The following is a 16066-nucleotide window of genomic DNA, read 5'->3' as shown; positions in this document are numbered from 1 at the left end:
TAAACATCAGAGAACATTATATACTGTCTCAAAAACTGAGTATTACGTCTTCAAGAAGAAGTTAGAGCACTAAAAGACAAAGGAAGACCTTTTCTTTCATTATATGCAAATGATTTGCAGAACCTGCTGTTCTCATAACTACCTTGGTAGTTCCACAGTAAATACACCTGCCTGTTGGAAGGGGAACATACCCCTAAACTACTGAGGTTGCAAGTACATTTTCTATTGCTGTTGAAAAAAAATTCCAGAAATAAAGTTTTGCATCCACTAAGACATGAATTTCTACAGTCCAGGAGTTATCCAGATACTTAATCTAAACTGTAGTCTCTGACACCATCTACAGAGATGAAAAGTACTTCAGAGTGGCATCTCTACTTTTTTGGCCATATACTTAAAACTTTCATGTAAAACACACTGAGCATTGTTGAAATATGTTCTTTCACAAATTGATTTTGCCCCACTACCATTTATGCATTTGTTTCATCAGCAATGTACAGACCCATTACTAAATAAGCAATCTCTAGGCAGTCTGTAATAAATTTTACACATTTGTAATATTTTAACATTTCTGGCACTGCTTTGTTTGTTTGAGAAAAGCAAGGCCTGCTCATATTTTAAAATAACATGTCTAATTTACTAAATGTCTAGAGTGCAGTATGCTTATTGTTAAGATTTAAATTGACTTTAAGAAGGCTAGAGAAAGACAGTTTTATGTTAGCATCTTTTTTCCAGTGATCTTACAAGATACTGGATCTAGCCATGTAATCATGCATAGACATGAACATTCCAAAAGAGGCTGCTGTTCTTAGAAGCACTTCTTACGGGCAAAACTATAGAAGCTTGGATGGCCAAGAGTATCAAGAAATAATTGCAACTTTATCAGGCTGTTCTCAAGTAAGTGCTGTCAGTGCCTGAATCTGGTGATGAATTACATTGATCGTGTAGGTTACAGAACCTCTATCAGTATCAAAGGAAAGACATTACAGTTTGACAGTGGTGTCTCCATTGTCAGCTTCTGGAAGTATTGTACTGCACTACACTGAATGGCTCATTTAATAACTGTTTATGAATTAAACAAGCAGAAAAAATATTCCTAGCAACTTAAACTGATTGAGAGAATTTTTAGAACACTTAGTTTTAAGAGACACTTCAAATTAGGCAAAAATTTGAATTATGGAAGTTGCAGTAACATTGGCCAATGTTATTTTAAGTAATGAATAATGAATGTGCACTCCAGAAGGCAGTATTGGGCTCAATTATTTTAGGAAAACCCATTTTTAAGGGAGGGTAACATGCTGTATGTATCATGGTCAGTTAGTAGGAGCTACAGAGGTGCTTCCACAAGCCTTGTGGAAACTCTGACTTCAAAACTGCCAGGAGTTTTTCAAATTCTAGCAAGATTCTGACCTTGTATTCACTTCTTAGCTGTGAGTATTTAAGGTTTGCTGTAAAGCTTTGAGAGTAAAACCACAATTCTAATATTTAATTTGAATGGTATATCAGCAGACTGTCCACACTGTATGCTGCTATATACAGGTAAAATGTTATGTGAGGGCACTTCATTAATTTTTAAATGAAAGGTGGAATTCACAGTAAAGTCATAAGCCAGACAGGTAATGTCCTTAATGTCCTTAAGCCTTAAGGAGATCTTTTTTTGCCTCTTCTGGTTTGAACAGCTAACAAAAATTTTGATTTTTAGTTGTTCTTAAGAGGGAAATTAATGATCAAGTCAGAAAATTTAATTTAGCAACTTCTACTTTCCTAATATGAGAATATAATTTATAAGAACATGATGGAAAAAGAATTTTAGCTTAAAAGTGGCATGAAATGAGGGTATTTTTTACCATTACTCCAGCAACATTTTATTATTCTGTACTCAGTATTGACACATACAGAGTAGACTGTTATGCACCCAAATCTGTAACTAGAAATTGACTCTTTATAGGGAAAAAATCCATTATCCAGTTCCTTGTGCTTCTTGGGCATAATAAACAGGAAAGGTTTTGCACATTTTGAGATAGTTTCCCTCCACACCCCTTTTTAATTGCTTCTGCTCTGAGTCTTGAGAAATCTGTGGTTTGGTGCTCTGCCCCATCTCAACTAACTTCAATGAGGAGAGCTGGGAATTCAAAATAAAGTGTCTCATAGGTTATGTCTGCTAACAAATTTCCACTAATTGACATCAAACTGGTTAATTTCCATATAATAAGTGTTGATTGATTCAGGGTTGGACTTGGCTGGCCAAGACTATCCTTACAATGACCACTTATGGGCTACCTTTTTGGAACACAGTGGAATATTTAAGGTCTTGCCAGATTTGAAGGATGCTGGGAGTTGGAACAATGTTTTTAATCTTGGCTACTAATTACGTGGCAAAGGTATAAACTGGGCTTTGCAAATCATTATTTCCATTAGAAAGGTGTTGGAAGCAATTCCACCGAGGGCTTCCCTCCTATTTATGCAGCTGTTATTCCCATGAGAGGAGGCCATTGCAGTCATGGCTGAAACATGGGCTTCTGTTCTGTTTCCACAGCACTTGGAAGAAAAACAAAACAGGACTAATGAAAAACACACACGGGAAATGCTTTATTATTTCATCATCCTCACCTACTGAGATCTGGCACCACTCTGTGTTTAGGAAGAACTTCTCCCGCCCTCTCTCTCTCGCGCGCAGTGTGGTTGTATAAGGCTGACACTCTGTCATTTCCTGTCAGATCATTTCAGAGGAATTTGCTCTTATTTCCTCCCAGCCTCATCCCCTCCTCCCGGCCTCAGCCTTGGCTGCGTGCCCCAGCAGCCATGCTGTGTTTACTTAACCGCATGGAGCGCTGGGCTGCCTCGGCTGGAAACGCTGGGGCAACACGCACACACGCACCTCGTGAGCTCACTCACAGGAGTTCACATTCACAGTCAGGAAACAGACAACAATTCTTTTGTGAAGAAAACACGCAGGGCCAAAGCCAAACCTTAAGCAGGGTCTTTGTACGTGAGTGATTTCTTTGGCCCACAAGTCTCTACGTAAATTCTCTTGGAAGAGGCATTTTGAATCATTTAACAGGTTCAAATTAATGAATTTTCTTCTGAATTTGTCTATGCATCATGGGATTCATAGTACATGACTACCACTTAACTTGGCATTGGAGTTATCTGTTAGCGTTAGCCAAACACGTCAGGCTCCAACAGATGTACCTGCAGTAATCCATATATACATGGTTGCTACTACTAGTTTTTCTGCTTTGGCATATCTGTAACAGACTGGATAGATTAGCTAAAATGTCTATGTTTTATAAATGGTGTAAAACTATTTTAGCACCCAACAATAGTGTGAAAATAAACCATGCAGAAACAGGACATTTATACTTGAATGATGTGTGAGCTTTTCAGTGGGTAAAGTGGTCACAGTTCATTGTTTAAAAAAAGTAGTCAAGTCACTAATAATCTCCACAACAAGATTTATAGTAGTGGAGAAAAAGAACTAAGTAAACTATCTGACTGAGAAGTCATTTCTTCCTTCCTTGGCAGCGTAGGATTTGTTTAAACGCTGTTAGGAGAAGGCTAATTAAAACAATTTTGCCAGAAGTCTGGGCGATTGCTAAGTCCAACACCAGTGCAATGCTCTTGATCTCGAGTGACAGCTTGACATCCGTGACATTGTTCCCTAATATAAATTAGAAGTTTCTTTCTGATACAGAAAATGAGAAATCAGAGAGAGAAATACCTCCCTCTGACATAGTTAAAACAATAACCATTATTTTGAGTAGCAGTCATAAAATAAATGATAGTTGACATTTTATGGAAACATTTAAATTTTATTTAATATTACTGCTGATATTTATTTAATTTAAAGCTAATGGGCTATCTGCCAGGCCATAGGAAGAATGAATAGTTTCCATTCCACTTATGATAGAATTTTCTTGTCCAGAATACTGTCGAAGTGTAGAGCAAAATCATGAAATCACAATCTGTATAAGTGATTTTTTACTCCATTATCTGGAATTAATTTAGACCCTGTCCTTTCATTATCTGATACAATATCAGGCAAATTCCAGTTCTTTATTTTATTATTCGGATCCTCTTTGTGTTCTCAGTTCCATTGTACATTTAGTAGAGGGAGATAATTTATATAAACAAGAAAATAGCAAGACTTATTTCCATTTGCCGAATATCCACAGTGTTGAGCCTTACAGTCTCACAATCTTATAATCTAATATTAACACAACTTTTAAAATTTTCCAGTTTCTAAATTTATGAAATGGAAGTTAGAGAAATCTTTGATTCCTTGCTAAAATTAACTCATGGTATTTGAAAGTTTGCCTATATGTCTGGAAGTGTGCTATTAATTTTGCAAAGTAGTTATGTCGGGTAGGCACAGGTCTTTCTTCAAGTAAAACAATCTACCAAATAAGATACTTAAATTTTCCCTAGTAATCATGGCAGAATTAAATGCACAGTTTCTTTACTTTCCAATATGAATCATGTTTTTGTTAAGTCAAAGGTAGTCTCCTGTACAGTTGTTAATTTGTTTCCAGGACCGTCACTGTATACTTTTAGCTTTCCCAAGTTTCTTTATATTCCTATATTTCTAGGTCTTTCATAGTGGTTACTAACCAAAACAATAAGTAATCTCAGAAGGGACATTTTAGACCAAAACAAAATTCAGTGTTGTTAGCTCTAAATGTTTTTCTTTAGAGTTAGTAGGGTTAGAAAATCTAAAGAATGCAAGAGTAACTTGCTATTTATAGTAAATTAGTATGGAAATTTTATCACAAATGCTGACATCTCATCTGAACATGATCCTAATTACAACCACCAACAAAAAAGATCTTAAATATTACTCACTACTTGAATGTATTCAGGAATTCTTTTTAACTCTGGTAAGTTGACTATGTTGAATTTCCTGTAAGTATTCTTTACATGTTACTCCAAATCTGAGCTATGTCTCTTAGAGGTAATTGGGCAGGGCATAACACTAGCCTTGACATTTTATTGTCACAGATTGTATGGCCTCACTGCCTGCTCTTGAAATTCAGTGTTTCTTTCTTACTGGAACAATCTGTGAGAAGGAATAAAACTGGTTATTGGTGCTGGGAGCTGGTCAAAGCAATCACAATACAGAAAATTAGGGTAAGTCCGCTTAGGATGAGTCCTACTGCAAAGTAGCAGCACCCATGTAATTTTTTACAGATTCATATCCAATCTGTTCTTAAAAGCTTACAGAGACAGAAACACCTTATCTGCAGAACACATAAAAGTATAAAACCTATTTAATAGCTATAAGATACAATAGTTACGGAATACCAATATTTCAAAGAAGAGAAGAATTGAGGTTTTCCAGATAGAGATAGTTCTATTGAGAATTTGATGAAGTTGCCAGAAAAGAAATCTTGCTAACCACCAGTGACTAGGGCCTCCAAAACTAAAAGAAAGTGGACCAAAAGGAAGGTGGGATGGAAACCTAGCAGTGAAGATCAATAACAAAATAGTTTCAAGTAAGTGTACTCAGAAAGGAAAATAAAAGTTCATCCTGAGGCAATAAGCCTAGAAAAAAGGTCTAGCCTAGGACTCTGAGGACTCTGACTCTTCTGCAGCCTCTGAAGAGCACAGTTGAGCTGGAAGAGGATCTATTGCAACTTTCTATAGTAACTTCTCATGTGGTAGTTTTTTCTATTCTGGGAACTATAACTGAAGTATTTTGGCAGAAAAGACATATAAACTTATCATGACATGCTTTATGACAGGTTTTATGACTTATTAACCAGAAGCAACAGAATGACTGAGACAGCATCTACAGCAGCAGAAAAATTGGAAGATTGCTCTACTGGGAATACTTTTTTGTGATCTAGTATTTTCCAAGAGAACGTTATGAGACAGAGGGAGGAATTTCACGTCTATTTTGATGCACAGACTGTAGATAAAATCTAGGATTCTACTGCTATATAACAAGAATTTTATTATGATTCTAAAAACCTCAGTGAGTATATATCTGCATGTATAGGGCCCAAAGTAACTCTAACAGAAATTGTTCATCTAAGGGTGACCTAAGAGCCAAAAAAAGTTTCTCTTTTGAACTCATGTACAGAAATAAGAGGTTCTAATAGACCTGACTGTAAACAGAATCCAGAAGTAGAAATACTGTTAAAATGCATGCCCTGACAAAGTTTGAAAAAAACCTACATATTTGGACAGCAATGTTGCAGTTATATCATATGCAGATGTGAAGAAATTATGAAAACTGTTCTTACCTGCATAAATAATCCCAAAACTATTAGGGTTCCTGGACAACAAATATAATTACTTTAATACTACACTCTGAGTCCAGTCATCAAGCTGAGCTCTGCCCAGTAGATGTACTAAGATTGTCTAGTAAGCATAATAGTGGCCAACTGAAGGAGGCATGGAGTGTTCCCTATGAATGGTGCCAGTGGGAATGGGATATGACTGGAGATGAAGAGAAATGTTGGGATGGTCAGGAGCAGCATATGTGTGTGAATGAGGTCCAGCAAACTCTCAGAACAATTTGGTCTGAATAAGCTGGGCTTGCACACTTCAGCACTCCTAAGAAAGACACTTAAAAACACATTTCTATAAGCCTCAAGGAGATACAGGTAAGAAAGTACAGAATATGAAGCACAAAGTCTAGGATTATGAGATCAGTCAGTCCACAGAAGGGAATGCCACCTGTGCTGCTACCAAAGTATCAAACACACCTAAATCTTTCTCTCTGACCCTTTTGGAGAATTTTAGGAAATACGATAACTTAATGGTGAGTTGAATCAAGATATAACAATTTTGTAGGCAAAAGTTCTGGATGAGTGAAAGGTATTTGTATTTTAGGATTCTGCGAATGTCCCCTCATACTTTGGAGAGTTCTGTGGAGCAAGGAGACCCACTGAAGATGATGTGTTATCAAAATCTGACGGCAGGAATGACCCAGGCTCTAAGTCAGAAGAAATACAGTTGTCTAATTAATCTTCTTCAGATAAACATTCAGAACATCTTGCCAAAACTGAATATCAGAATTTGAATTATTTCTTTCTATTGGTAAGTGCTGACAGTGTGCTAAGTACCACAAAAGAGAAAGCCCCTGTTTTGAGAGGCTTCCAAAATAAATATCACCCTTTTTTTTCCCCCTGAAGTTTGGCCCAATGCCCATTAGTAGCCAAACTGTGATACAGTCCTAGACATAATGACATACTGTGCTCATTTTCCTCTGAGAAAGATGACTGATGATAATGCTTATGAAGAATTTCAGCTCTATTACATGGGGACATGTACATGCACAGACTGCGGTGCCACGTGTCATTTGGGAAACAAGCATGCATTCAATGTTTTTCAATGTTGAGTTGCTTGTGTTAATGACCTGATTTTTGCTGGTAATATTCACATGCATAAAACTCACCAGGAAATAATTAGGAACACAAGATAAAATTTTGAGCCCATTGGATTTAAGAGGAATTTTCCTTTTGAATTAGAAGTTTACTTTACCTCCATTTTTCTAGGTAAAGAGTGGTCAGCTTTTTGTTCTAATTCTGTGTTGCCTGTGTCCAAAACCTAGAGCTGCAGTATGTAACTCTCTTCTGTCAATTCATTAAATATAAGATCCAAAAGAAATCTTATTACAGCATAGGTTATGTAAGCGTGAACTTCACATTATTTCTTGATCTTATTCTTTGAATTTTAACTCATTCTTTTAATTAAAAAATTAAATCAGAATTTTACTGAGCAAAAAATATGAAAAGATCCTTCTTGTCCTGTCTTATAAAATGATGATTTAAATCTAATTCCATAAGAATCAGCAGAATTATATAATTATAGGTAATATGGAATGAGGATCTAGATTCAAGTATTTACAGGAAGTTCAGTTATATACTTATCTCCATGCAATACAGTAAACTGCTATTTATCTTACCAAGTAAAAATTTTAATACACGCATAAGCAGATATGTTTCATCCATTACATTAAATAGGGAAAAGTGGTAGATACTCTTAACATGTTTTGCTTCATTAGATTTGAATAGGGTCTTGTTTTTGTGAAATCTGGCTTGAGTTCAAGTTAAAACATTGTTTGCTTTCTTTTTTTGTCTTCCTGCTCTTAACTATTCCTTTGCAGTGTGAAAATACCACAGCCTATGGTTGATGTCTTCATCACAGTGGAATGCTTTTAAACTTAATGAAGAGTTGCAATAAATCAGTACACTTCATTCTGCTTTCTATCATCAACACATACATACTTTCTTAGCTATTAATCCCCTCAGAGATTATTAGAAGTCAATAAGACACATTAAAAATAATAGTATTAACTCTGAAAAGGATTGCACCTGGTATCATAGCTGCTAGCTATCTTGTCTGCAGTGAAATTATATTTGTACATTGTTCATTTCTAAAATCCTTAGAATAAGAAAAAACTACATAACTTAGTAATATCCTTGTTTGAGGATACTAAGGTAAAGCGTGCGTATTTTGTGCAGAACTGGGGCCTTAACAGGATGACCTGCTCAAGCAAGGGTTTTATGTCATTCTGTGTTTGCCTTGTACCTACTACAAACCCTCAGATACTGCAGGACTCTATAATGATCATTAATTATCATGTTGATTTATTCTTTCTGATGTTTCTTAGCTCTAGATGTGTTAAACTACTCCAAGAGTAAGGCTTTTCCCCCTTTATTAATGGTTGAGAGCTTTTTACCCAAAACCCATAGTCTGTCATGGCCATGAGGGCACTGATGGGCCTGTCTGCCCTGCCCAGCCCATAGCTCAGGGTCCTCCAAGCAACCCCTGTCCCAGCAATGCCACAGCAGGGCTATTCTCCAGTTGCCCATGAGCCCTCCTGCAGACCCACATCCAAGTGCTTTGCCTGTCCCTGACCCCAAGGGGTGTCAGATGCCCAGGGCTGGGGCTACCATGATTCCCCACAGTTGCCCTGCTCCTGGCCAGGGTGGGACAAGAGCCCCCAGCCTCCATGGAGCCCTGATACTGCCAGCCCCAGGCTGTCTGTGTGCCACCCACACAGCTGTACACAGCTGTACACAGCTGCTCTGCCCTGGGGGGGCTCTGCGGGTCAGTCTGAGAACATTCTGCTTCTCATCTCGTCAGGACAAAGAACAGGCACAAACAGTCCAAGCCCAAACCCTGGTGATTTCTTCATGTAACTTGGAAATCTTTTAATTCAAATCATGGTTTTTCAGACTTTTCTCCATGGCTGTGCAAAATCAAATGAAGTGGCTCTGCCTTTTCCTGGTTGCAGACTTTACGAAAACCGAGAGATGGATCTGCTTGAAGCAGAGAGCTGGGCAAGTGATTCTGCAGCTAGTGTTAACTCCCAGATTTGCAGTTTTAATATTCTCAAAAAGCTTTGGGTCATTTTCTGGGCAAATGCACGAGTCAATTCCTTTACTATTTGAATTTGGTTTTCCTTATTTTCCCTACCAACATAGTTAAATTGTAATTAAATGTACTGTACCTGAAACAAGCCTTTTTTAAATACTCAGATGCCATGTGTAGGGTAGGTTTTGCTTCAAGTTTTGCTTCTTAAAGAAAACAAGGAAACTAATAAAAGGGCAAGATATTCGTGAAAGCAATTCAAAAAGCCAAACTGTGAGAGTGTATTTATTATGACCAAGAAATTTTTACAATATATTTGCTTATAGGATTTTCCCTAACTAAGGCTACTCACTCAGTAAGGAGGTTACCATGGAAACAGTGGAACAGGGTTTCACAGACTTCTTGATTGCCCTTCTCAGTTAGGTTTTATTATATTCCTTGAAAAATAAATTTTGCAATCTCTCCAAATAAACAAGTCTCTCTTTTTATGCAGTAGGTATTTAAGTTTGTAAATAATTAGTGACATGTTACAACATTTCATAAGTCCATTTAATGGTTTCTGTTCCATGATAATGTAATGTATTTTATGAGATTTTTAGTCTAGAAATGAGTTTAATATCACTTAATATTTAATGCCATTTAGTATTGAGTTTTTCTGTCTTTGGGTCCTGAGTAATATACCTGTAGTAAAGAGACACCTCAGTGACAGGCAGCATAAGACAGAAAGTAACTTGAATTAAAAAGCATTTTTTTTAGAGAATAAATCTTAAAATAGTTGTTTAGAAGAAATATGCTGAGCATGATGCCGTATGGTGTGGGATATCCCTTGAGTCAGCTGTGGTCAGCTGTCCCCAACTTCTTGTGCATCCCCAGCTGGTGGGCTGGTGTGAGAAGCAGAAAAGGCTTTGACTCTGTGTGAGCACTGCTCAGCAGTTAACTAAAACACACCTGTGTTATCAATACTGTTTTCAGCACAAATCCCAAATGTAGACCCATTCAGGATGCTGTGAAGTATCTCTATCCCAAGCCAAAACCAGCACACATATATATCACAAATATATCACAAATATTTCCCTGAGAATAACACTGGAGCAGTGTCCATAGGACAAGTTCCACCCATGAAATGAAGGTTTCAAAACCAGACCATAAATAGACCTGAGTAATTTGGGTTGACTTCAGAACTGATCCTGCTATGAGAAGTTTGCAGTAGAGACCTCCTCATGTCCCCTTCACTGTCTTATGACCTATGTTTCTGAAGGAAAGCCTCCCAAATTGGACATTAGTAGGATTTCAAGCTACAGCTTTGCCAAGGAGATTATTCAGATATCTGATCCACTCACATTTCCCCTGCTTTGATATTGAAAGTCTTTTCTAAAAGATGGCTAGGCCTTTGAGTATAAGAGGAGCAGGTCACTCCTCTCAGTACTTTCGAGTGCTGCTCCAGAAAAGAAATACTGCTTGAAGAGCTTTGATATGTGAAAATGAACAGTATGTTGGATGAAATATACAATGCTTCAGTTTTTTTCTTCAGCCATGAGTGCTCCTTGTATTTGCAAATTGAAACTGAGAAAGGATGTTGAATTTCAAACAGGTTGGGTCTGCACTATGGCAGTTTGGGAACTTCCCAGTAGGTTAGTGTTACTTTGATGATGATTATGAGGCGTGTCATATGCCCTGTACAGCAGATGAATTGAGAATATTTTTTCATATAACTGCATATTCAGCAAAAACCTTCCCTTAACAGGCTCAGCTTTGAAATGCCTACCTACTAATCTTTCTTTTGCAAATCTACAACCTAATACATAGGCTAAAAGATTTCCAATTGTCTCTGTTATTAATATATGACATCTATTAATTGTATTTTGTGTTGGGCTTAACCAGTTTTCTCTAAAATGCATCCAAAGCAGATAGTCTAAATTAATCTTGGAGTTGGAGATATACAGATACACTGGTTACTTAAAAGTTTTACAATTAGATGTTGACTCTCTTTCTGTGGGCTCTGAAACAGCTGCGTATCTAACTTCTGCCTGTGCTGAACAACTGCATTATTGTAATGCCTAAATTGCTCCTGGAGGCCTATTTTAGCCTGGTAAAAATTATAAATTAATATATTAAACTGTGTTTCAATATTCAGCATTTTACTACTGCTAATAATTTAGGAGTTGATTTCCTTTGCCTATTTTATTAATGTATTTATAGTACACAAGGAGTATGCAGAGATTTAATTACTTTTTATTTCCAGTGCTTACAAAAATTAAAATTCTACACTGGACCAAATTCAGTTCTCAGAACAGGATTTAACTTAAAACTCACCCTGTGGTGGTGGCTGCAGGAAAAGGGTTTGAATTTATTGTGATGGTCCTGTTTTCTTACTGGGTTTAAGTGTTTTAAGAAGCTGAATTGAATTTTTTTTAAGTATTAAGTAATCCTCCATAGTGTCTAAGAAAATCACAACAGTTTTTTGAGGAATACAGATAAACAAGAATGTCTCGAAAATTTATTAGGTGTAGATGCTCTTTTAGACAAGTGCAAAAAAGACAGAACTAAAAAAGAAACAGTCAATTTGTCAAAACCAGCCTTGTTTGAAATATATGCAACACAACCTGCAGAAACTTCTTGTGTTACAGAGGAAAATAAGTGCTGAACAGGAAAGGTTAGCTCTTATCACAGACATCATTTAAACCCATCTTTTATAGTGCCATAGGTACACACTTTACACACTTTACAGGGTTATAAAAAGTCAAGGTACTTACCCTACTGGGTTTACAACCCACAACCATGAGCTTAAGTGCTTTGATGGATCAGGCCCTTAACAAGAACAAACTCACAGTGAGACAAAGTAAGAAGATGTGAGGTCATTAAACTGGAAGCAATGACATTGTATATATACCCTGAGTGAGAGAGGGTCTCTGCCCCAGGAACCCACAGCTGGGGGACAGTCCTGCAATACTGCAGTTCCTCCAGACACATCTTTTTCTTTCAAGTATCTTTTTGCTACTGAAGAGTAAGAGGCTTTTTGGCAGAGCGAACACTGAAATATAAAGGAAAAAGTTTGTTCTGTAAACAGGGGAACACCTAGCTCAAGCAGAAGTTTAAGCACTGCAGAAATAGAAAAAACCAAGCTTAGCTGAAAAGGGAAGCAGCTACTAAAATAACATATTTAGTGATTTTTCAGATATTATTGGACAGAACTATTGCAGACCCAGTATAATTTTTCATGGAGAAGACTGCAAAATTGAAAACAGTAGTTTTGCACAGTTTTCAAAGGGAAAAAACATAGGTATTTTTTACCTGTGCTTCCAATCACAATAAAATTCTTCTCAGTCATGGTGTCTGTCCTCCAATCAGTTTTTCAGCCAAGAAAAATAATTTAAAAAAAAGGAGTGAAGGGGAAAGTTAATAATCAGGGAGCAAGACATGTTCCCCATGTGCCATGACAACCATAGCATGAATTATGTGCTGCCCAGCCCTTCTCCAAACTGACCAAATAATGTTCAAACAGCAAACGAACTTTTCAAGGATGTGCTCTCAAGCCAGACCTGTGGCTCTTCAACTTCATCCTTCTGAAACCAAAATACTAATATCAGAAATATCTGTTTCTTGGTAAAATTTGTGCCTCAGCAATGAACAGCAAAGATACAAATATTTGGGTGAAATTATTTTGCAACTGTTTTGTCCAGCTGGCAATTAATTTCCTGAGATTTCTCAGGTAACACCTTGAAAACAATAGGAATGTAATTTTTTTATTATATAGTTGTATAATACAATGGGGTTGATGTGTGATGGAGATATCCACATGTACCTGATAAATCAAAGTGAAGAATAAAAGTAACTACAATCTTCACTGTACAGCCCTTTGGGCATCCAAAACCTACGCGTGACCAGTCCCTTGTGCTGTCACCCCCATGACAGCAGAGAATCCAGGACTGTTAGAGCAGCCTCTGCCACTAAAATATAGAAAAGAAACAAAGTAGGCAAACTAGCGTAATCCAATCATGTGCACTGCATTTCATACCACCAGAACAAAAAGTGCTTTAAATCACAGCATGTGAATGATGGATATGCATATTGGACCTTGCCAGAGTCCTGGATCTGCCTACAGAGCCATTCACCAATTTGCTAGTTGAAACCATAGTTACTGAAGTAAAGTAGAACCTTAATTCAAAGCAAATAAATGCCCAAATCCTCTGGGTATAAGTCCCAGAGGGGTAACTGTATCTTAAAATAGAAGAGATCCAGTGACTAGATTTTTAAGTCAATACATTGAGGAAAGAGGAGAGTGAAATGGCTAGCTGTCCAACCAGCTCTTCCTCCTGAATACTCCTGCTTTTGCAAGTACCTAATCTTCTCTAAATATGGAACTTATGTACATCTTAGCTATTCACTATTTTGAAAATTTATTACTTAACACAAACGCAATACAGAGACTGTAATGGTCCTAGCATAAGTAGTAAAGACCATTCATGCATGACTGGAGCAGCTTACCAAAGAAGCTGGCCAGTTATGTGGAAAACAAGAGCAGAGTAAAACCTTAATGTTCTATCTGACTGGCAGCCCAGTGTATGACTGAACCTCCTAGATCACGTCAAATTGTGCCAGGGGATCAGGGGGCAAGAAAAATGTCCTGTTCTTAGCCATAGTTCTGCAATATGCATGGACTGTTCAGGCCTCAAGGCAGGCCTAAAAGATAGGTCTGCAAAGCTCAAACCATTACCTAACACTTCCAGTACATTCATCAAATGATGCAGAAAGATTTTCAGGTGGTTTGTATTCCAAAGAAAGTGCAGAATTTCACAGAAGTGGGCAATTTAGATAAACTAAAATAAAAGATTGTTTATGAATGATAGCCACTAGAGGAAATTCACATAGTGAATGAAAAGCAGTGAGAAAACAGATTTAATATCTCTTTGCCAGCAGAGCACTGTAACTTCAAACCTTAATTAAACTAAATGCATGACTGAATTAAATATATTGTTCTGAATGATCCTCCAGGTCAATGAAATTATTAACTGATTGATCTGCAAAGTAGGACAGGTGATGAATCAACTCAAATTTACTCAGTTTTCACACACACACCCCACCCCCACCCTCTGTAATTTGTTCTCGACAAACTGGTTAAGTAGATAAAAATGGGTAAGTCACTCTGCTGATAGCCTGTGAAGGTGCTTCTTCTATTTGTGTTAATAGTGCTTAGATGTTTTTCAGATTAATGACAGCATCTTTTTTTTTTCAAGTATATTTTTTGGATTTTAGGGCCAGGTGGGGGGAGTGGTGGGAGTGTAAATAACTGCAAGAAAATAAGTGGGTCCCAGATATTTTATTCAGGCAACCTAACCTGTAAACTGCAAATAATGGGATGGTTGCACGGCAAACATCCTGGATTTCAGCATTCCAGAGATTAATAGCTCATTCAGTTTCCATTCAGAGATTCAGATGCTCTTTTAGAAAATCAAATATGGTATGATGATACTTTTAATCATGAATCCAGTCAAAAAGAAATTCAAGCAAGCCACCAAACCAAATATTCCTACACATCCTGAAAAAAGATGAGACACAAAGGAGAGCTAAATCCATATTTGCAATATTTCCATTGCTTTTCTGCTAACCATAATTATGTTTCTGTAATCAAATAGAAGGTGAAAGAAAAATATAGCAATGCCTGATGCCATAAATAATGCATGAGTGGCTGTCTGAAACAGTGAAAACCAGTTAACAAACAGGCCAGTTTTGTGAAATGTAGTCCTGTAATGCTGCCAAAGACAACGTCTGCCTAGATTATCTGTGCTGGAAGGGTTGGCTGTGTAAACTAAAGTCACCTGGGGACATGTTAAATTGTACTCTTGAAGGTCTTAAAAATGTTCAAATGCTTTAGATCATAAATCAGCATCTTTTGATCACCTACTTTCTTAGTCTCTGAGCCTGTTAAATTTCAAAAGGTAAGCAGGGATTGGAAAATGAAAGAGCTTTTAAGCAAGACATAGGCCAGAAATGATGACGTTTTTGGGTTTTGTTCTTCCCTATGAATTGACTCAAAATGACAATTAATTAGGGAGAATTGTAAAATGCAACTAGTGGTGTAATTATCTAGACTGAGGTTTAAGGCCACTGGGTCACTTACAATCTCATATTTATTTTCAAAATGACAGAATGATTTAAAGATCTATGTTTTATTTTCAAAAGTGACTTTCCCATAATGAGATTTAGGTTCCAAGATCTCATGTGAAAACATACTTATGCCCTTTATAGCATTTTAGGATACATAAATGTAGGTTTCATATCTTTAAAGCAAAGTAAATTTAGGTGCCAAAATACCTTCATATATTTGGCTCTACCTAGCTTCTGAGACCAGAAATTTAAGCTCATGAGCCCCTTCTTTTTTCAGGTTTTTGCCCCACTTCACCTCTTTCTGACAGGACTAATTTCCAATTAAAACTACATGAATCCTAAAACCATCATGAATCAGCAGAATTCTTTGGATGCATTAACACAGGTAAATAAGCTCAAGTTTTCACATCCTACAAATTCTAGTAGCAGAAAAATGCAACAAAAAAACACTCCTTATGTTGTCTTTGCAGGACAACCAGTTACATTCATCTGCTTAGCAAAACCTAATTAATAATACTGCTTTTCTACTGAGGCAAGGGATAGTACATCTATACAGTACACTGAACATGAGTTCGTGCTAAATGGAAGCCAGTGCTCAGCCACTGACATAATAAATGTGGCACAGCAAAGGAAAATGTTG

This window comes from Empidonax traillii, unplaced genomic scaffold, assembly GCF_003031625.1.
Source record: "Empidonax traillii isolate 1590-97213 ecotype Southwest subspecies unplaced genomic scaffold, ASM303162v1 scaffold513:size879593, whole genome shotgun sequence".
Taxonomy (NCBI): Eukaryota; Metazoa; Chordata; class Aves; order Passeriformes; family Tyrannidae; genus Empidonax; species Empidonax traillii.
The sequence above is the reverse complement of the archived record's forward strand: the minus strand, read 5'-3'. Positions refer to the sequence as shown.